A 21,791-nucleotide genomic window follows, 5' to 3' on the forward strand; every position below is an offset into this window, starting at 1 on the left:
TACAAGCAAGGAATACTAAAGAAGACCACCAGAAACTGCAAAGACGGCAGACCACCAGAACATTGGGGAAAGGCAGGAAACAAGGAATGAAGCCTGGACACTTTGATTCAGATTTCTCTGTTTCCAGGACAGAAAGGCAATACGTTTCTGCCTCTGAAGCCACTCAGGCTGAGGTAAGTTGTTATGGCAGTGCTAGCAGGCCAATGTGAAATGTATTCAAAGGAGAATGGCACCAAAACATAACCACTTGCATGCTGCTCTCTGAAGGAGCCTTCAGAATGCATCTTTTGGGAATAACTTCAAGTACCCAAGGTTGAATTAATAGCTGTTTTGTCCAAAGTACAGGAGGAAGCACCAAGGAAATTTAGGAAGTGTCATTTCAGTATTTGCAACTTGTGAATGTCTATGTGCTGAGTATTATGATGAATTAGAAGCACAGAGTTTATCATCCCTGACTTCCAAAAGATTTCCTAGAATCTACAATACTAGAGAAAAGAAAGGGGCAAGGATCAGGGATTGGGGCCAGGAAAAGTTTAGTAGCCAGTATTGACAGAGCACTCTAGAGAGGCAAAAGCAAAAGCATAGATAAGTTCACAAAGTGTGACTAGGACACTGGAACAAAAGGATGATATTTTTGAATGCTCAGCAATTGGGTATTGGGAAAGAAAATAAAAGGATGGACAGAAATCAGTGAAAATTTTCAAAAATGAAAATGAAGCACATAAAACACACAGCCTTCATTAAGCACACCTATGTGTATATGGCCACAGGCTACATGGGTGAAAAGAAACCACGTATTAAGAAAGATTATAAAAATTACAGGAGTAGACGAGATCTACTCTGAAAGTAAAGGATAGTATGGTTGGATACATATGTGTGTGTGTGTATGTATATATGTACAGCATTCACATTTATATACATTTAAACGTCTCAACATCTATGTAAATGTCTGCAAATTAATGTCTACATGGGAGCACTGAATACGCCCAGGGAGAACAGAGGATCAGACCTAAATTACAAGCAAGAACTTAACAGCTGGAATGAATAAACGAACTTAACTTTCCTTGGAGTTTACAAAATACATTTAAATACTGAAAATGACGCATGTTCAATTTTTTAAAAGTAAATATTCATTTCTGAAAACTTCATTTAAATATTTACTATATCACCATCAATTACTATATAGCCTGGAGTATTTTGACACTTTCCTGTATTTATTTTTTTTAAGATTTATTTATTTATTCATGAGAGACACAGAGAGAGAAGCAGAGGCACAGGCAGAGGGAGAAGCAGGCTCCATGCAGGGAGCCTGATGCGGGGCTCAATCCCCGGACCCAGGATCGTGCCCTGGGCTGAAGGCAGATGCTCAACTGCTAAGCCACCCAGGCATCCCTGGCACCTTACTTTAGATGCTATTCCTACTTTTATTTTTATTTTTTAAAAGATTTTATTTATTTATTCATGACAGGCACACACACACACACACACACACACAGAGATGCAGAGACACAGGCAGAGGGAGAAGCAGGCTCCATGCAGGGACCCTGACGTGGGACTTGATCCTGGGTCTCCAGCATCACGCCCTGGGCTGAAGGCAGGTGCTAAACCGCTGAGCCACTGGGGCTGCCTGCTATTCCTACTTTTAAACTAAGAAATTAGCAGGAGTATAGACACTGTGCCTAAAATCTACTGTTAAGGGGGAAAAGTGAACACTTACTCATCCTGTCTGTGCAGGGACAGTAGGCTTGGTAAATACAGCATGTCTCCATAAGGAAGCTGAGGTTTAAAAGACAAAAATAGTACATAAACAGCAAAGTATGACTAAATAAAATTATGTTCTCCCAGATGATTACAGCGCCAAACCCGAAACTATGATACGGGGGGGAAAGGGCTTACTTAGTGGCAAGAGAACGTCAGTCTACTAGCAGTTACTCCACATAAATGAAGCACTATTATTAATAATAGCAAATGTATTACTTTTCAGATGAGCAGAGTCTATTTGTAATTTGAAATGAACGCTCCTTTCAATAATTATACATATTCAAGAGCCAGATATGAATGTTAGATTTATTTTTTTTAGTACTAGTACAGAGTTAATGTTTCTGGAACTAGCCAGAAGGGTTTAGAAACTAGTAAGCATGTTTCCATGGTAACAGGCTGCTCTGCCAAGGAGAGATCAGTTCACACATTCCCTATAACCCAGCGACCACATGGGGAAGGGGGAGACCTGTATTTGGGGTTTTCAGGATTATGATTTTTGCTAGCATATTAATTTTTATGAGAATGCACATGGCATTAATGTTTATAAGTTACGCGAGCTTCATGTTTTTCTCTACTCTTCAGTGTCCACGACCACTGGGCATGTGCTCTGAGGGAGGCATGGTGGTAAGGAAGTCACCCACAGATTTCACTTTAATTTATCCTGTAGGTTATAGCACACCTGGTTACAAAAGTCTGAAGCAGAATCCTGATGGGCGAGGGGCTGAGCCAAAAAGCTAGACATGGGTGGCTAGCTAGACATGGGCACCTCGGTGGCTCAGTGGTTAGGCGTCCGCCTTTGGCTCAGGGTGTAATCCTGGGGTCCTGGGATCGAGTTCCGATTGGGTTCCCTGCAGGGAGCCTGCTTCTCCCTCTATCTATGTCTCTGCCTCTCTCTGTGTGTCTCTCCTGAATAAATAAATAAAATCTTAAAAAACAAAAAGCTAGACATTACAACACCCTTCATGCAGAGGAAGCACAGCCAGCGGCTGCTGTCCAGGAGGGGCTTCATGAACACAGCTGGACAACTGAGTTGGGACAAATGACCAAGGGGCCATTAGAAGGATCAGGCTGGAAGCATGGTTTCTATAAGGACAGAGGCATATGCCTCAAATGAAAACAAGGAGCACAATAGATGCTCCATAACCCAGAAAAGAGAAGTCACAGATCCCTAAGTCAGGGAGTCTTCATTAGAGATTTTTTTTTTAAGGAAATGTTTTCATTCTGCTTTACTTCTAATAGAATTCCAGCTGGAGAGACAAGCACGGAAATGCCCTTCTCTTTTGTCTCTCAATGCTCACCTTTGGAGTGGCCCTAACTTTTGGTCCATTAAGAGACTGTATAGTCCCAATGATTCACTAGATTGGTGAAGGCAAGGCTGCACCTGCGAGGCACAGCTGGGCCACACCTGCAATGCACAGCTGACCGCAAGCAGAAAGTGCTTCCACAAGGTTGGAGCTTGTGCACTTCAGGCTCCTCATCTGTACCAAGGAGATGCTGTGAGGATGAAGTGAAAAAATCCAGGTAAATGCTTAAAAGGGGGCAAAGAGCACAGCAAGCATCCAACAAATGTCAGCTGCTATGTATTATTACTGTGGATGTTATTTGTATTATGACTATCAAAAATGAGGCAGTGTCCTTCGCGAGATCTTGTGGGGAAAACCTCAGGTCAACCCTTATAAATGATGAGATGGCAACACTGAGATTCTCAGAGGAACTCTCCAAGAGAGTATATGGACACCTGAGCACCTAGGTGGCTCAGTGGTTGAGCATCTGCCTTTGGCTCAGGTCATGATCCCGGGGTCCTGGGATTGAGTCCCACATCAGGCTCCCCGCTGAGAGTCTGCTTATCCCTCTGCCTCTTTCTGTGTCTCTCATGAATAAATAAATAAAATCTTAAAAAAAAAGAGTATATGGACACATCAGGCTTTATTTTGAATAAAACTAATTATTTGAAGGTTTGCCCTCGAGTCTTGCTAATATGGGACACATTTGGGGAGAAGTACAGAAATCAGACTTCAGATGTATAAAAGAATAAAACTTTCTAAGAAATGCTATCATGGCAAAAATATGTTTTTAAAGTAAAAATCAGTTTTAGTGGTATTTTACTTTTATGAAATGTTTTCTTCAAAAAGATGATTCCCTGATCTAAAAATAAATGGAGACTATGTTAACTTTTACCATGAATAACTAGATGAGAAGTAAAACTTATCAATGCATTCATATTATATCTATTTCTCAGGTTCTCTGTATCAAATCATTACAGTGTTAGGATGTTTATGGCTTCCTGCCACCCAGATAACGTGTTTTCAAATTGTCATAATTATTTTCATCTTTATTTTGGTCATAATCCGTTTATCACACTGAACAGAGTAACAGCAAAGTAAAACCATGCTAATCTGTAAAAAACGACCAGGGAAAGAAATGTACTTTGGGTAGTAGAAGGTAATGGCTTTGGACTCAGATTCTATTATGTATATATTATATAGATATATTTATGGAAAGCAAAACTCATAAAACTAAGGCACCCACAAATAGATCAAACCATGAAATTAAATTACTGTGAATTTAAGGCACCATGTTTTAAGCACTGAGGGAAGCAGCAGTCAAAATAGAAGCAGTAAACATCAAAACAGATCCCCAGTGAGATGAGGCTGACAGAGATCTGGAATGTTCTCAGAACCGTAGAGATTATAGATTAGTCACAGATGACCTTCAAGTGACAAAATACTTTATGATTCTCGTACACTAAGTTCACCGATTCACGTGGATCATGCACAAAGGCAGCAATTGATAGACAGTATTAAGACCACATAGTTGATGTGAAATAAAACCACTCATCTGTGAAGGTTTTATTTTAGCTTCTCCCTGCCCTTTGTTGGACTGTTTGATCGTCATCCTAAAACTTCAATGCTTTATTGCAGAGTTTTCACCACTGCTAAAGGAATATTCATGGCACTAGCTCTGATCCTGTCAAAGGCAGTATTTATGTACAAAGGAATATAAAACTGTTGTTACAAGGAAAAATGTCACAGATTTACAAGGGATCAAATTTACAAGGCAGCAAGTTGAGGTGCATGGGTTTCATCTTGTAAACCCTCCGATCAAAAAGGTAGCATGAAACACACAAAAAAAAACTATCCTTGATGGTTTTCAGATAAATTATCACTTTCCCTTGGGATGTGGTCATAACTCTTGGCCCTCCTCACATTCAAGATGGGGCTGCGCCAAGCAGAAGGCATAACTCGAAGCAGTATTCAGTGTTCTTGGGACTTTCACAGAAATTCTAGTGCATGCAATCATCTGACAATCAGAAACCCTTCTGAAGTTTGGAAAATGCGGAAAACAGAATTTGGTGTATTAAACTAAGTGTTCATGGCATCCCATAAAAAGAAGCATATACAATCCCTCTACTCAAATCTCCTCCAGGAATGAAGATGATACAGACAATGGATTATGGAAAGAAAAAGGAACATTTCATTGAATTCAAAACTTAACGACAAAACATGGAGAATTTTGTCTGGAAATGTCATCTTATTACAGGAGTTCTAAACTAAGTATGTGACTTGAAAACATTTGGACATTGATGGAACTGGAAATTCATCAAATCAGTAAAACAATGAAGACAGCTATAGAGTGACTGGGTAAGTGGGGAAATTCTTTTTTTTTTTTTTAAAGATTTTATTTATTTATTCATGAGAAACACACAGAGAGGCAGAGACATAGACAGATGGAGAAGCAGGTTCCCTGCAGGGAGCCCCATGTTGGACTTGATCCCAGGACCCTGGGGCCATGCCCTGAGCTGAAGGCAGACACTCAACCATGGAGCCACCCAGGTGTCCCGGGAAATTCACTGTTGCACACAAATTCACTAAATATATGTATGCACATAGTAAAATAAGATTTAATGGAAAAATTGAAAAATGGGATTATCCTTTAAAATTAATTATGAAATTATTTATAATCCTTGCATACTATAACAGGTATAAAATAAGTAAAGTTTTGATATTATGTGCATTAAGATATATACTATAATTTATTTTTTCATTGAATTTCACCTTAGCAAACATTTATTGGGCCCCTCTCTTGAACTAGGTGCTATCCTAACCATGACTGGCATCTTGTGCTCTGTCATCAACAAGATCAGATTAGGGAGGAAAAGAGATACCACTGGAATTCAAAGGATCGAACTCAGTGCAGAAATGGAAGTGTATGAGAAGCCACAAAACCACCCGAGAAGAGCATGTGGAGGTAAATCACGGAGCCAAGGGTGATGAGAAGCCATTCTGGAAGAAATGACGTGTAAGCAGACACCTGAAGCTGAGTGCCAGGCCAGGAACAGTCTAAACTCAAGCCCAGAGGCATCGAGAACCAGGTATTCAGAGGCTGTGGATCGTTTCAGGATCCTACAGGGAAATCACGTGTATGTGGGTGGGTGGGGGCAGACAAAGCAGAGAAGGTGAATAGAGGACCGTCAAGGAGAATCTTGAATCTGAAGTGAAGGGGCCTGAGCTTGACCTTGCAGGTGATGGGAGCCAGTGACTGGTGGTGAGCAGGGAGCAACCTGATACTTAAAATCACTGATGCTATTTGGAGCATTCAGGTGGATCTGAGCAGACAAGGGGAGCAGCACAACTTTAGGGAAGGTAGGACTAGGACTTGAAGGGAGTGGCTGGTATTGAGCTAGCTATCAGGGAGTCTTACTTCTGGAGAGCTCTTTCAGGCTTCCCCAAGAGAAACGTCTTTGGAAAGCTGCAAATTGATTTGGTAAGCCAACTCCCATTTTCCCATTGACCATTTACTCATGTTTATGCTAATTTCATTGGTTTTTCAGTTGGCACTGGACTCTAAAGGGTAGAGCTTAGAATGTAATAAGAACCTTGACGTTCATTAGCCTTTAGAGCATTTTTTAGCTACAGAAATTGTCTCTAAGTAAAGGTTATGTGGAACATTGGTGTGTAAAACACACAGACACACAGCGGTTTTGGCTGAAGCAGAGCCTCAAATCTCAGTGCCCCATCAGCCTGGAAACCTCTGTACTCCGGGGAACAGTAGCAAAAACCATTGATGAAGTTCAGTGCATTCATTCTACTGATGAGCAAATGAGGTCCCCTCGGCACAGGTCTTGTCTTAGAGCTGTGATACAGAAGGAGATAGATGGGTTCGTAAGCCAGCCTTCCAGTTATGAGCCATGTTACTTCGAGGAGTCACTTTTCTCCTATACTTCTCTTGCCTCATCTATAAAGCTAAGGTGACAGTGCCCCCCCCCCAACCCCTCAAGGCTGTTCAAGGCAAAGTGCTTTATAAAATGTGTAAATCTATGGGGAAAAAAAACAAAAAACAAATTGCCAGCTTCAAACCAGAGAGCTGACAGCCAAGTCCAATGACCTGCATCCCAGACAGCCAGGTGACCCATCCAAGTCCCCAACCCAACCCCCACCTCCCTGATGAGTATGGAGATGATGGAGGACATGAGTCTCTTTGAGGCCACTGTTTAATAAACAGTCTGAAGTGGAACTCTTGTTGGCATCTATAGCCAAGTTTCTTGGTTCAGAGAATCCTTTCAAAAATCTAATCTGCCAAAAGATGATGGTTTCTAAATAGGAAGAAAACATTTTAGCTCTCAAGTCTGAGAAACATCTGGCACATGAACCATCATTCTTGATACACTTTGGCAAGGTGTATAAGAAATCTGCACCTGCAGACAGACAAACGTGAGCTTGTACCTTACCCCCTCATTACCTGCTTTCTTTCAATAACTACCTGTTAGGAGAATTAAGGGAGATGACTGATGCACATAAAGGCTTTCCCACCCTAACTGGCCCCCTGAAAAGGGCCCAGTAAATGCTAAGCCAAACACTAGCTCCACAATCTTCTGCTTAGCCACATTATGTAAATCACTACGCTATGTGGCTGTTTGTCCATTAACATTGCACTGTTTTCACCGGGAAACATACCAGTATTAATAAGTACTCTTAGAGTATCACTATCCATTACTAACCAGTGTGAAGACTGGAAGTCAAGGGGGCAGTCTGTAGAGTATTTTACACATCACAGCAATAATGCATAAGTTTAAAACAGACGTCACATTCTCTACAAAATATTCTAAGAAGTGCACAGTGAGAAGTCTTACTTATGAACGGGACTAAGTGCCAAAGATGTGGCTACTTCTTACTTGAAAATATGAGAATGTCTTGACAGCACTTCAAAGCCAGGTTTCTACAGTCTTAAAAATATAAGATTTAGGGCATGTGGGTGGCTCAGTGGTTGAGCACCTACCTGCCTTTGGCTCAGGGAGTAATCCCAGGGTCCTAGAATGAAGTCCTGCATCAGGCACCATGCAGGGAGCCTGCTTCTCCCTTTGCCTATGTCTCTGCCTCTCTCTCTGTGTGTCTCATGAATAAATAAGTAAAATCTTTAAAAAATATGAGATAGGGATCCCTGGCTGGTGCAGTGGTTTAGTGCCTGCCTTTGGCCCAGGGCGCGATCCTGGAGACCCGGGATGGAATCCCACGTCGGGGTCCTGGTGCATGGAGCCTGCTTCTCCCTCTGCCTATGTCTCTGCCTCTCTCTCTCTCTGTGTGACTATCATAAATAAATAAAAAAAATAAATAAAATAAATAAAAATTAAAAATATGAGATCAATTGGATGCAAAAGTCTAATAATTATAAAGTGGTTTGAAATACAGTTGTTTTATTTCAGATTAATGCATGATATCAAGTGTCATTAATAAAGTACAATGAGAAACCCCCAAAGATTGCAGATTTGGCATAAAATATCTTCTAGTAATCTCTTAACTTTCTGTTTCTTACTAAGAGACTTCAAGTCACATATTCGCATGATTTTTCTTAATTGTACTTTAGCCTCTCTTAATCGAATACTTAGTGGCCAAAGGATGTTAAGAATAAGAGATGCTCTCAAAGGCTCCAAATGAGGCTATTTGTGTTGGTCTGGTGCTCCTGGAGACCAGCTCAGTATGGCTGGAGAGTCAGTTATGAAGATGTGAGCGCTGTACACAGCAGATGAACAGCAGGGTAGTGGGCAATGCCTCATCTGCAAACGGGCAGCATCAAGGAATGCGGTACAGAATAATCAAAAGCAGAATGCAGCACATTGCATAACAGGGACAAGTCTCAGGGAAGGTTCAAAGTGGAGAAATACACATCGGTGGGAGAGAAGATGAACACAGTCTTCAAATGCCTTATAAATAAATATACCAGGTGTATTCTGAGATAATTGATTACATTCTCTAAAAACTACTAATGTAAAACCTTCTCGGGCTCAAGTTCAACAAATGCATGCATCTTTCTGGCTTGCAAAAATCTGATGGTCAAAATCTTAAATCTATAAGGGTATCTATCAACTTTCTAATATTTCCTGTTGATTAGATGGTATGAGAAAAAAAAGGGAGGTTTTTTTTTTTTTTTTTTTTTTTTTTTTTTTTAGTTAAAAGGACAACATGAAATGAACTACAAATGAAACCAGGAGAATAAGAGAAAATGAAGCCCTTGGCTTCTCCCCTTATTTTTTCGGTCTGCTGATAGATCTGTAGCAAGGAGACAGAGCCTGAGGCTGACGCAGGATAGGCAATGGGACAGGGGAAGACAGTCACGTATCAATCCCCACTCTGACTGACCAGGGATGACCACCACTCTGACATACCCTGCGAGGCGGTGGCAGAGGGGCTCTTGGGAACACAGGATGAGAGCTAGCACCTTGCTTACTTAGGATCTAACGCTGCTGGCTGGGGTATTTACCATGATTCTAGTGATGACGTATAAAAACCCCACCGGCGCCTCGGTGGGGCCTCCTGGGAAGTAATCCACATTAACAGGTGAAGAAAATAGCTTCACAGCCCCCTCTCTACCTGGGAGATGGAGGGTGGTAGGGTAGGAAAGGGTTAAGCTTTTCAGTGAAAAGTCTTGTTTTTTTTTTTTTTTTTTAAAGAAAAGATTTCAAGTCCACTGCTAACTGGATGGAAAGCAACCATGAGAATGTGATAAAACCACTTAAATGTCTGAAACTCTGACACTATTTATAGGCCAACTGCCATTTAAATGATACTTGAAAACAGTGTGTTTGTCTCTTAAGTGGGGGGGCACCCCATCGATACACCGCGCCACCTCCTTAGTACCTCCACTATATGAGATGAATGCCAGCCAGCAAGGTCTTGGTCACAAGCACACCTCTCAGGAAACACAGCCGGAGGCTTCAGAGGACGCAGAGAATAGACCCTTGGCATTCAAAGACTATGATCTATGAGAAGAGACCAAAGATTCAAATCCACAGCTCATTAGGATTCAAATCTTTCCTATGTCATAAATCTAATCTAACCAGGAATTAGTTGCACTCTTCTTGCATGTAAGCAGAGCTTCTGTTCTGCCTATAATGTGTATATACATATACATACACACACACACACACACACACACACATATATTTTTGTAATGGAAGAGATGAATGGATTAACACACAGGCAGAACTCGAAGCTGGGGTGTGAACAGCAGGCATGGCCGCGCTCACTCCTTGTTTTTCATCAGCGCTGATGTGTGTCTTTTGAGGTGGTACCTCCCTCAAATTGCGAATTAAGGCAACTATTGAACTTGGGGTCAAGCATCAATAATTGAGCTTTTGAATGTTGAATCTATGAGTCCCTAGGGAACACTGAATTTGAGCTAAAAAAACAGACTGTATCTAAACTAAATGTTGTAAACAAAACCATATTTAAATACAGCTGAGAAGTCCAGATTTAAAGAGCTTTATGATAAAGCTAATCATGCCCTAATTATTCTCTACTTTGCCTAGTTTAAAGCTGAAGCTCCAGTTCTTATAATTCTATTCCATAATGTTCATCCACAATAACCCACTTACAAATAACTCAAATTTTTCTGTTTTTCTTCCTGTTTTCTGACCTCATTTTCTCCTTCCCTTTCCCAAGAGTAGACCGTGTCTTTCCCTTTCAGTGAAATGATATCCCTGGTCCTGTTACTCCCTGGTGCTGCCGTGTCTTGTATCTGCAGAGGCTGCCATCAGAGGCAGATGAGCAACCTACAGTGACTTTTCTCTCCATGTAGAGAAGGTCCTTCCTTCCCTATTAAAGTCCACAAACTGTTCTTAATCTTAATGTAGTTTGCTAGGGTTCGTGGTGGATTCCAAAGCCATCGGGTTCAAACATAATTCCTACCCTCCAATTACTTGTAAAGCTCCAGCAAGAGGCAGAAGCAACTTAATGAGTAAGTGCACTGTACGTACTCACAGAGTGAAGAAAGTACATGACGTGCACTCAGAGTCACAAGGGACTGAGTACTCATAATGCCCCTTCTGAATAAATGAAGATTTGGGGAAAAGTGAGGTTTTCCACATAGGAGAGAAAACCCAAATGAGGGCCTCACCAATGGGTGGGACTCTTTTTTAAAAAGATTTTATTTATTTATTTATTTATTTATTTATTTATTTACTCACTTACTTGAGAGAGAAGGAGTATGAGCAACGGGGAGGGACCGAGGGAGAGGGAGAAGCAGGCTCCCAGCCGAGTAGGGAGCCTGATGTGGCACTCAATCTCAGGACCCCAGGATCATGACCTGATTCAAAGGCAGATGCTTAACCCACTGAGCCACCCAGGAGCCCCCAAATGGATGGGATTCTAACTGAGTTTCTACTTGTGTTTCTTGCTGTCAGTGGGTCCATTTTACTTTCCAGAGGAGATGCTGTGTTTTCCTCTCAACTTTGTTTTCTCTAAGTCTATTTAGATGTCACTGTATCCTGAAGATTTAAGAACTGATAATAGCTTTCCAATCTGTGCTGCTGAACGAAATGGTTATCTTCATGAAGGGGCTGCAGTGCTGGTAAAGAACTTCATTCCTCTTCAGGAAGTTAATGAGACCACAGAACTGTCTTAAAGACTGCAGAGCATCCGCAAGTCTTTAAGAATTTCAGCCCAGCCCGTGCTCCCTCAGGGCAGGTGCCAGATGGATGCCCGCAGGGGCTCGTACACCACCAAGAGTCTGTGTTCCTTATGGTAAAAGAAAAGTCTTAAATAAACTCATCATGAAATTTGAGAATCCTATAAATGCTTAGAGCAAAGTATAATTTCAAGACTACCTGCAAAGGTACATGCTATATACTGAACTGTGAAGAAATCTGTTGAATGAATGACTAGATGTTCCTGGATTTTGCTCAGAAAAAGCTTTCTTTCTTTCTTTTTTTAAATAAAGGAAAAAGAAACTTTTCTTGTCAGAAACTTTTCCTCAAGGAACTCCTGGGCTCTGGAGAATGAGGAACTGATAAGGAATTCCGGGCAAGAAGCAGCACACATTCTGATGAACCAGGTGTGTAGGGAACAGGAGAAGGGTAATGGATGCTGACTTTGGAGGAGTGTGGGGAGTCCAGGTAAGAGGTGGCTTTAACCCTGGGGCATGGCTCTGGACTTTAAATCTGATTGACAGGTAACTGGGAGAAATCAGGGTTTTGGAGCAGGGAGGTAACAAGATGAACATAGTGCCTGTAAAATAATTTTCTGCTTGCTAAATGAACTGGTCTGGGAGCAGAGACCAGAGGCAGGCTGGCTGATGTAATAAGGCTAAGTCAGTAATGGAGCTGCCTGGTGTTGAGATGGTGATGCCAACGTATGATGCATGAGGAAAAGCCAGCAGGGCTTGATGCCTTCCTGGGAATGCATGGTAAAGAGCCAGCAGTTCCTCAGTGGGGCTTCCTTCCAGAGGAAGCTCCTTCTGTTGACTGTCGTGGTAAAAACTGGATCTCTTTGTCTGAGGATGCTGCTGAGCTGAGCTCTGCTTTAAATGTGCCTTTTAGAGAAGTCAGAACCATGAGAATCGAGTAAGAGCAAGAGAGATATTTCAAGACAATGACAGACCACTGCTATGCGAAGCTAAAGAATAGGTATGTCCAAACACTACCCAAAGCCATGTGCACAGACCAACTTCATCCAAGGTGCCTTAATCTCTATAGAGGGCAGTTACAACACAATGCTGCAACCCATATGCAGACTGGGTGGCTTATAGATAGCAAACATTTCTTTCTCACAGCTTTGGAGGCTGGAAGTCTAAGATCAAGGTGCCAGCATGATTGGTTCTGGTAAAGGCCCTCTTCTGGGTTTCAGGCTTCTTATGGTGTCCTTCCATGGCAGAAAGGGCAAGGGATCTCTCTGGACCTCTCTTACCAGGGTACTATCCAATCACGAAGGCTCTACCCTCATGACTGAAGTATCTCCCAAAGACCCCATGAACTATCACACTGGGCATTAGGATTCCAGTATGAATCGGGTAGGGGACACATTCAGACCACAGCACCAGGCTATGGAAGAGAGAGACCAGTGTGTGGAAACAACACTCCAATGCTCACTAGTCACCTGAGAGATGACTAGAGAGATGAGCCTCCATCTCTCTGAACTTCTCGGAGTAGTAGGGCTGCATGAACACTTTTTCAATCCACACCTAATGATGGAGTAGAAACTCAACAGGTTGGAGAATAAAAAGTAAGGTCATGATAGTCTAGCGTTTCACCCACCACAACCGCAATCACTCCATGTGTGTCTTTCTCTCTCTCATGGGTGTGCTCTTATGGTCGTTTCTCTCATTAACTTTTTGGTCTCATCCTTTCTCTAATTAATTGAAGACTTCCTATGGTTTCTAGGGAGTTGATCTAATATTCCACCAGACATCCATGTTTTCTTTTGACTTTCCCACTGTCCAATTATCCTCTATCATCTTTTTTCCCACTCCACTTATGAACCCATCACTACAAACAAATCAATTGATATGACAAGTCTGGTAAAACTCTGAAAGAAGAACCTAGAGTACACTTGGGTTTTATACCCAGTGTATCTTTTCACATGGTTGACCTTAGGTTAATCAGGTGTAAGAATCTTCAATTCTTGTATCCTCATCCACACAATGAAAATTCTAATACCTTCTCTGCAGGGCAAGTGTGTAGCCTTCAGATCAGGGACATGATGCCTCGAGTAGGCCTTCCACAGACTAGGAGCTTAACTCTTCCGCTGATCTTTGTAGAAAAACAGTGACTACATTGACAACAAACTGATCTGTACCATAGCAGCCATTAATCACTAACATCAACAAAAAACTGTGCATACACAGTAACTTATAGAATTTCTTTCATTTGATTAAAAAGCAGCATTTTTACATATACCAGATAACCTAATTGGCAATTAAACAATTTAAATTGCAATCAGTAGTGGCCTCTTGAACACCATACTAACTATGTGCTCAATCCTCAAAAACAGAATGATACTTTCTACCTGAGTACAGGAGTATTTTGCATCAGAGAGGAGAATATCCCTATGTCTATCCTTACAGAAGCCTGGATCATTTTTGTGAAGAAGGAGAAAAAAACAAGTAAAATCCTGGCTATTTTTTCCAGAGAAGGCCCCTCACCTTCTTCTTCTTTTTTAAAAAGCAGTGTGAGCAAGGTCAAAACCTGGCTCCGTTTGGCTGCACGGTGGCTCTCATTACTGTGGCTGGCTTCTCTGGCTCCTGGGGAGAACTTGCTCAAGGTCAGCTGAGCCAGCTTCAGAGGAGCCACACCTGGCTGTACCTACGGAACCTGAGCTCTGAGTCATTTGCTTGGCAGAGAGCTGTTCTGGGAAAAGGCAAAAGTCAGAGATGCTGGCATGAAAGGTAGATGAGTCATGGGCAAGGAACAAATCTTTCGTTATAGAGGACCAGCTTTGGGAAACACTGACATGGAAAAAAAAAAAAAGAGCTGTTTGGGGAAAACTAATTTGTATTTTTGGTCAAGACCATTTAACCCACAAAAACAGCCTGCAAAGGTTGTTTCTACTCCCAGCAACTTCTTCATTACCTAGCACTTACACTCTAAGAGAATAAAAAAATCAATCCCAGGGAAGTTTTGAAGAAGAAAACTTTCTAGGAGAAACTGGCCTTATCAGTGACTTAAGTCTGACTCAAATAACAAGAAACTAAAAGACAAAGTGAACATTGCAACTTATTCTCTGAAATTGCAATCACATGGATAATGCACAGAAATCGGTGTTTGTGGATTCCTTTACAGAGGACTCAAATATACATCATCATATAGGAGGTCTCATATTATAGGTTGAAAAAACTTAAAAAGTTTAACCAAAAGAACATTACAAGGTCATTTTATACCTTTCTTTTCTAGTTTCCTTAAGTATGGAACCCTGTTGTAAAAAGACACATTTTGTATTTTGACAGCAAAGTAATCTTAAATGCACATATAGAGAAGTAGTGAGAAGCAGTAATGACAAGATTAGTACATATGTCTTCATAAGGCTACTCATCTGTAATGTAAGAGCTCAGAAAAGAATGAAGTTATAATGAACTTTAAATGTAAAAGTCGCCAAAAAACAGCTAAAAATATTTGGATGGTAAGACAAAAATGATGCTTTTCACAGCAATCTTTAGAGCACTTTTTAAAATAAATGTTTCCATTTTATTTATGGGAAAACTGATATAAAAACACCTAAAATCAACTTGTACACAATGACCTGACTTTATTTGAGAATTCAATACAGGGCCAAGAATTAGTGACACTGCACTATGGAGTCATGTGGTTGAATCCTTCCTAATCTCCCCAATTCGAGATCTAGCTAAATAAGAATATTGACAAATACTGACAAACTCAAGACGGTTATGCCTGAGAAGGTAACTGACTGTCTTCACCAGAATTTGTCTGGAAGGGAGAAAAGAGGGTCCTTCACTTCTCATCCTATATGCTATGCTATAACTATGCTATGTCCCTAGCCTTCCTCAAATCTCTACTAATTTGCTGGTATCCTTAGTTGGCAGGGGGAAACTGAGGCTCAGACAAGTGAAGTCCGTAAGCAGTGGAGCTGAGGTCACAGTCATGTCCACTCAACTTCTCAGGTCTTTCTCGGCCACTAGGGCTGCAAATTTACCTGCCATTAGGAGCCAGCTCGGTGGGCATCAGTAAGCATTCACATCACATGGCTGTGTATGAGAGAGCAGTCATGCTGGGCAACCAACAGGCCCATTTGCTGGGGACTTCTCCTGCTTTTAGCACATGTCCCAGAAAACTACTCACTTGTGGGCAAATGGGGATGGGTGGGCTCCTAGAAGGAGGCGAAGTGGAGAACGCCAGCGCTACTGAAGCATTCCCCATTAAATCCACCTGTGCCCAGGTGCAGTTCTGCAATCTCAGACCTAGGGATGGGAGACGTGAGTACCCTCCAGCCAACAGGAACCCAGGGCTGTCATCGCAGAACTTCTTATATTGGGATCAGAAGATAAGGTCATATGGTGACGAGTGATGGATATCAGGGTGTATTATTGACGGGCATTGTTGGTTTTTCTGTAATGCCTCTCTGTCCATGGATTGCAGGATTCTACCTGGCGTAGGCTGGTTCTTATCCGCCGGCCTAAATTAGGTTCTGAGGTTCCTGGAGAGTGGTAACATCTACCCAACAAAGGTCATGCATAATCCAATAATAATAAACTATAAAGTGCATTACATGCTCTATAGGCAATGGCCCATTACTTATGGATGCCGGAAAGGAGGCTCAAGGAAGGCTATCAATAAACTCGAAGCATATGGTCACTTGGGAATATGGCACTGAGGTTAAGACTGTGTTCTCATGAGAGCTGCTCTTTACCACTTCTTATGTCACTGCAGACATCAGTCAACTGGAGAGCTGTCTCCAACTTTCTAACCATTCCCAGTGTCCTCATTTGGTGATACTGAACTCTTCTCTGGCAACAGGAGGAACCATCTGGACTTTGACCACTATTCATTCACTTCCTTGGCTCCTTCATGGGAAGATGGGTCTGGTTCTAGATGTGTCCTGGCTCTCCATCAGCTCTGGGGTGTTGTGGACATGTGGCAAAGAACCCTTCCATAGTACCTTCCATGAAGCACACACCGCCCTCGTGGTATGGCCTCCTTTGGGAGGCCATCCTGCAAAGCTCTCCCCAAAACTTCCAGGGAGCTCCTTGCTGGCACTACACTATTTGGCTTGTCAGAAAACACCATTTCATTCTCCAACCACAGACAGTGTACTTCTCATTAAAGTGCAAAGATGTTCATTTTTATACTGTCTTCAAATCCATACACTTCCAAATACCCGATTAATGATTATTGGTAAATATAACATGGCCTTTGAAAAAAACCCACAACTACTGAGCAAATACATAGAAGACATATCATGGAAACCCTGCAAAAACAAAAGTAAATCATGGATACTGTTATTTCAGTCCTAGCAGAGACCTTGAAGACAGGGACTCCTTTTTCTTTTCTTCTTTATTTTTTCTTTTTCTTTTTGGCCAGAGAGCAAAATATCTGAAACCTCAGCCTCTCAGCCTCTTTGTCTTAATGTAATAATGTCACACGTTTTCAGAGAGAATCAATACCTTCTGCTTAGAATGGGCCAAAATAAAGCAATGTACTTACTTGAAAGAGGAATGAGTGCTTTATAGATAGTAGGCAGGTGTCACAGGCAGTCCTTTCTAGCTTAAGCTACTTTCTGCAGGATGTATTCTGAAAATACAGAAAAAAAATTGCTATTGCTTTTTTACTTGACACAAACAGGTAGACTGCTAAATACACATAGCAACAGAAAACGGTAATTCTTTTAAAATCTGGTGAATAAATCAGAAAAAACAGATAAACATGTAAGTACACAGAAATGTGTTCACTCGTACATACTTCATTTAGAAGCTAAGGGTTTTGCTCACTTCAACTGTTTTTTTTTTTTTTTTTAATTTTTATTCATTTTTGATAGTCACAGAGAGAGAGAGGCAGAGACACAGGCAGAGGGAGAAGCAGGCTCCATGCACCAGGAGCCCGATGTGGGACTCGATCCGGGGTCTCCAGGATCGTGCCCTGGGCCAAAGGCAGGCGCCAAACCGCTGCGCCACCCAGGGATCCCTTGTTTTTTTTTTTAAGGAGACATTTAACCATACATAGCAATTATACATATAAATAGCAGGTGTTGAGAAGTCACATAAAGGTTTACAGGATGTCATCTCACTCCTGAATGGCTGCCCTGCATATCCCAAGTCTGAGTCTACACAAGGTGTGATAGGGTGTTAACATTTCAAAGGGCCTGAGGGTTCATCTGGTGCGCCACCCCCATTTCAGAACAGGAAACAGGCCCACTCAGCGGAGGTGCTTGGCACAGACCACTCAGCTGGCTGGGACAGAGCTCCTGAGAGCCACAGGAGCACCCTTCCCCTGCAATCATGCTCCCATGCCAGCATTCATTCATTCATTCATTCTCAAGTACTGACTCAGTACTTTCTATGGACCAAGTCCTGTCCTAGGCTCTGTGGGTTAAGAGAAAAAGCTCTCAGAGTTTCTGTTCCAGAGAGGGGAGACTAAATCCAGTAAGTACTATCTCAGAATGGTCCTGCTGCAATGGTGGCTGGAGACATGGGGAGGCAGTGAGGGAGCAAGCCACCAGTCTACTGGGGGAGCACATTCTAGGCAGAAGGGGCAGCGAGGACCCCGAGACACAGAAAGCACAGGAGGTCTGGTGGCACAGCTGCAGGGGATGCACGGGGACACGGAAGTGGCCAAGCCCTCGGCACTGGAGGATCCAATCGATGGGAAACTGATGATGCACAGAACTCTGGAGAGTATCTACTTAAAAGGCAGGCAGGAAAGGAGGAGATTGGGAAGAAACAGGAGAAAAACTGGAGGGAGCTGTCTCCCCAGAGGCCAGCAGGTGGGCGAGCTGCAGGCTCTGGCCATCAGAACTGAAAGTGAATATTTGCAACACAGGGAGCAGGGGTGGGTGAAGCCAGAGAGAAGTAAAGGCTGCTATATGCCCAGTTGTGAGAAAGGAATGTGCAAGCCTGACTAGGGCAAAACACCGCAGAGTTTGGAGGGTTCCCTGCCTGCAGGCTCTGCATACTGGAAATGCAGTTTCCACCTGGACGTTTCACTGCTGGCGAGATCTAATGCAAACACATGATCCTTAAAGCGGATCCTCCCACCAAATTTGGCGAGATTTAAGATAGGTCTAAATTCAATTAAACGTATAAGGAAAGCAGAAGGCCTTAATCATAAGTAAGGTTAAATGCTGGCCTTAGAATCCAAGCCCTGGTTTTACAAGCTGGTCTTTAATGAGCATGTACAAAATAAATGACTTAAATAAAGGAGTCAACAGGCATTCAATAGCAAATGATAATTCCTGGCAATGCAAACAGTTCCAAAAGTAATCACTAAATTACTTAGGAGTACAACAATGATGAGAGTATTTGTGATTCCTTTAAGATAAAACTACTGGATACATTGAAATTACTGGAGACAATGGGACACCTGGGTGGCTCAGTGGTTGAGCATCTGCCTTCAGCTCAGGTCCTGATCCCAGGGTCCTGGGATGCAGTCTTGTATCAGGTTCCCTGTGGAGTGCCTGCTTCTCCCTCTGCCTTTCTCTGTCTCTCATGAATAAATAAATAAAATCTTTAAAAAATTATTGGAGATATTAAAAAATCTTTTTAAAGTCCCATGCTATGTAAATCTATTAAAACAAAAATACTTCCATGCAACAATCCACTGTGTATTCTGAAAAGGCTTAGCAGGAGGAAAAAAAATGATAGTACTATTTACTATAGTACTATTTACTACATTTATTACAGATAACAAGTGACACCACATAGTGAAACTGAAGGTCAATATAAAATACGGAACAGATTTGTGGCCCACACCAACTCGTAGTAGACATTAGCAGTAGTGGATGCGGTGTAAGATGAGTGGCAATTAGAGAGTTCTGGATTGGAGACTGGGTGCTACTATCTCTCTTCTGAAGCTCTCCCTCCGTATCTTTTCTTAAGAACTGGTTACCCCTCTTTGGTATCACTAAATGCCTCTGTTCTCCTTGTGCCCCGTATTATTATCATTTCACTCTCTTTTCTCTTCAAAAGGGCCACTTCTTACAGAGAAGGCTGTGCCATCTATCTTTCTCTCACTCAGGCTTAGCACAGAACCTAGCACATGGTAGGTGCACGTAACTACAGGATAAAATAACGAAAAAAAAAAAAAAAAGAAAAGAAATACACTTAGATAAAAGACCCAATGTCTCTTCAAATATTTTCCCAACCCAGGCATATTTTGGAGGGTCATTCCTGAGATAGTAATCAATTGCTAATGACAGATGTCCCTCAGTTCCTTTGGTATCATAGATGCCCAAGTATCCAGCCAGAAAGCCACCTACACGTATTATACTGCAACCTTACATCCAAGAGCATGTAGTGCACAATGCTCCTTCTTTTCTACAATTATTTTCAGGCTATGTTCAGCCCAGTTGCTTTGTGGTGCATCATATTCTACATGGAATTCTACATGGAATGACTTTTTATTTTTAAACTGATGACCATCTTTCCTGCTGTGATTATGAGCCCCCAAGAGAAAAAATTAGAAAGTATCACTTAAAGTTTTAATTTAAAAAATTATACATTTTATATTTTAGTTCACGCTAACGGACCTAATTTTGATTGGTTAGGAATGCCATTCCCTCATCGGTAAAGAGCTACAGAATTACAAGAGGGGAGAGAACAAAATTTTAAAGTGTCTCAGAAATTTATTTTTACTGTCTTATCTCTGAAACACATAAAGATTTCCCTGAATGTCATTAAAAGAGAGAGAGAGAGAGAGAGAGAGAGAGAGCTGTAATTCATCTGAGGATAAAAGTACAGATTCTGTTTCTTTGCAAAAAGATAAATAACATTTTATTTAGCACTATCTGAAAAATGCCCATTTAGTATATGTTGAAAGGCCCTTTGGGCTATCATAGCACATTATGCAATATCCACACAGATTTATATTTACATCACATTTTTAAGGAGTTCCTTCTAGACGCAGCAAGTCTTTTAGGATCCAGCCCTTGAAAGTCAACGTCACTTAGAAGTATTTCCCCGCAGCTTCCTATGACACACAGCCTAATGGAGCTGTGCTCACAAAAGGTGGTTTACAATGTTTACAGAGGAGGAGAGCAACAATTTACTCTTAAGGCAGCCCTACTTCTTGGAAATTCTGTAAGACCAAGGCAATTTAGGAAGTATTTCAGGAGATTAAGAGGAGGAGAGGGAGAGACAGTCATGGGAATGCATCAATTCCTTCCTCCCCCAATGAGCGGCCAAGCCTGAGTGTCAGGTGCAGGTTATTTTCCAAGCCTGGGGGCAGGAAGCGTTGTCAGGGGCAGAATGGACGGCTGAAGAGGGAGAGCGGGGTCGGGGGGCATGGAGAGCGAGATGGGGGGGCATGGAGAGCAAGATCACCGGAACAAATGGTGCCTCCTCTGCCTGGGCCACCCAACCTTCTGAAGTCTGAAGCAGGTGCGGCTGGTGTCCGCGGGAGGCCAAACAGGAAGGAAGTGCTCTCAGGAGAGGGACCCTTCTCACATTCAACCCATCACACGTGCTACCTTAAAACCAAACTGCTGCAGACTGCCCAGAGTCATAGAGACCCTGCATCACAGTGAGCAACTAGCAAACTTTGTTATTACAGATGAGGCTCTATCATGATAAATGGCAGCCTTTCACAGTATTCTTTATTTTTCTTAAAACTGTGACTTGAGAAACATATTACATTGGATGACTTATTACACCCTAGGATAAGCCAGGGAGGGGGACTCTGAGTTGGGGTGGGGGACTCTGAGTTGGGGTGGGGGAGCGAAACACAGTTCGTATTCTGAAGTTTTCCTCTGCTAAAGAATATACGGAACCCCTTCAGCCAGCTTATAGCTCCAAATCAAAGCAGTGATTTTAACAAAACAGTTAAATGGCAAGGTTTGGCTTCTCAGGAGCAGGGAAATAATTCCTGACAGCCTCAGAGAGCAGCAGGGCTCTCCACTGATAGCAGACGCATGGTGGCAGCCAGCCAGCCGTGTGACTGGTGAGTCAATACACAAGTTTCTGTGGTCTCCACAGTCTGACACGGTAAGGATATCAATTTTTAAGTTTGAGGACTAAATGACACCAAGGGGTTCTCCTGGTATAAAACCACCCTATGGCGAAGGTACACAGAAACAGAAACTCACAATGCGCTTGTCTGG

At 42.1% G+C, this 21,791-nt stretch overlaps 1 protein-coding gene across 7 annotated transcripts in view; it reads right to left on the reverse strand.

The window, feature by feature from the left end:
• The window catches only part of FAM110B (family with sequence similarity 110 member B), a 145,171-nt gene that overhangs the window by 47,404 nt on the left and 75,976 nt on the right, over positions 1 to 21,791 (reverse strand). For 5 of the 7 annotated variants that reach the window (XM_055318454.1, XM_055318457.1, XM_055318455.1 and 2 more), the window contains one exon: positions 17,186 to 17,272. The exons of the other annotated variants lie outside the window; for them this stretch is intronic. The gene's annotated coding sequence lies outside the window, so the exon portion shown is untranslated. The remainder of the gene's footprint in view (positions 1 to 17,185; positions 17,273 to 21,791) is intronic. 7 annotated transcript variants of the gene reach the window in all.

Source organism: Nyctereutes procyonoides, unplaced genomic scaffold (assembly GCF_905146905.1).
Source record: "Nyctereutes procyonoides isolate TBG_1078 unplaced genomic scaffold, NYPRO_anot_genome, whole genome shotgun sequence".
Lineage (NCBI taxonomy): Eukaryota > Metazoa > Chordata > Mammalia > Carnivora > Canidae > Nyctereutes > Nyctereutes procyonoides.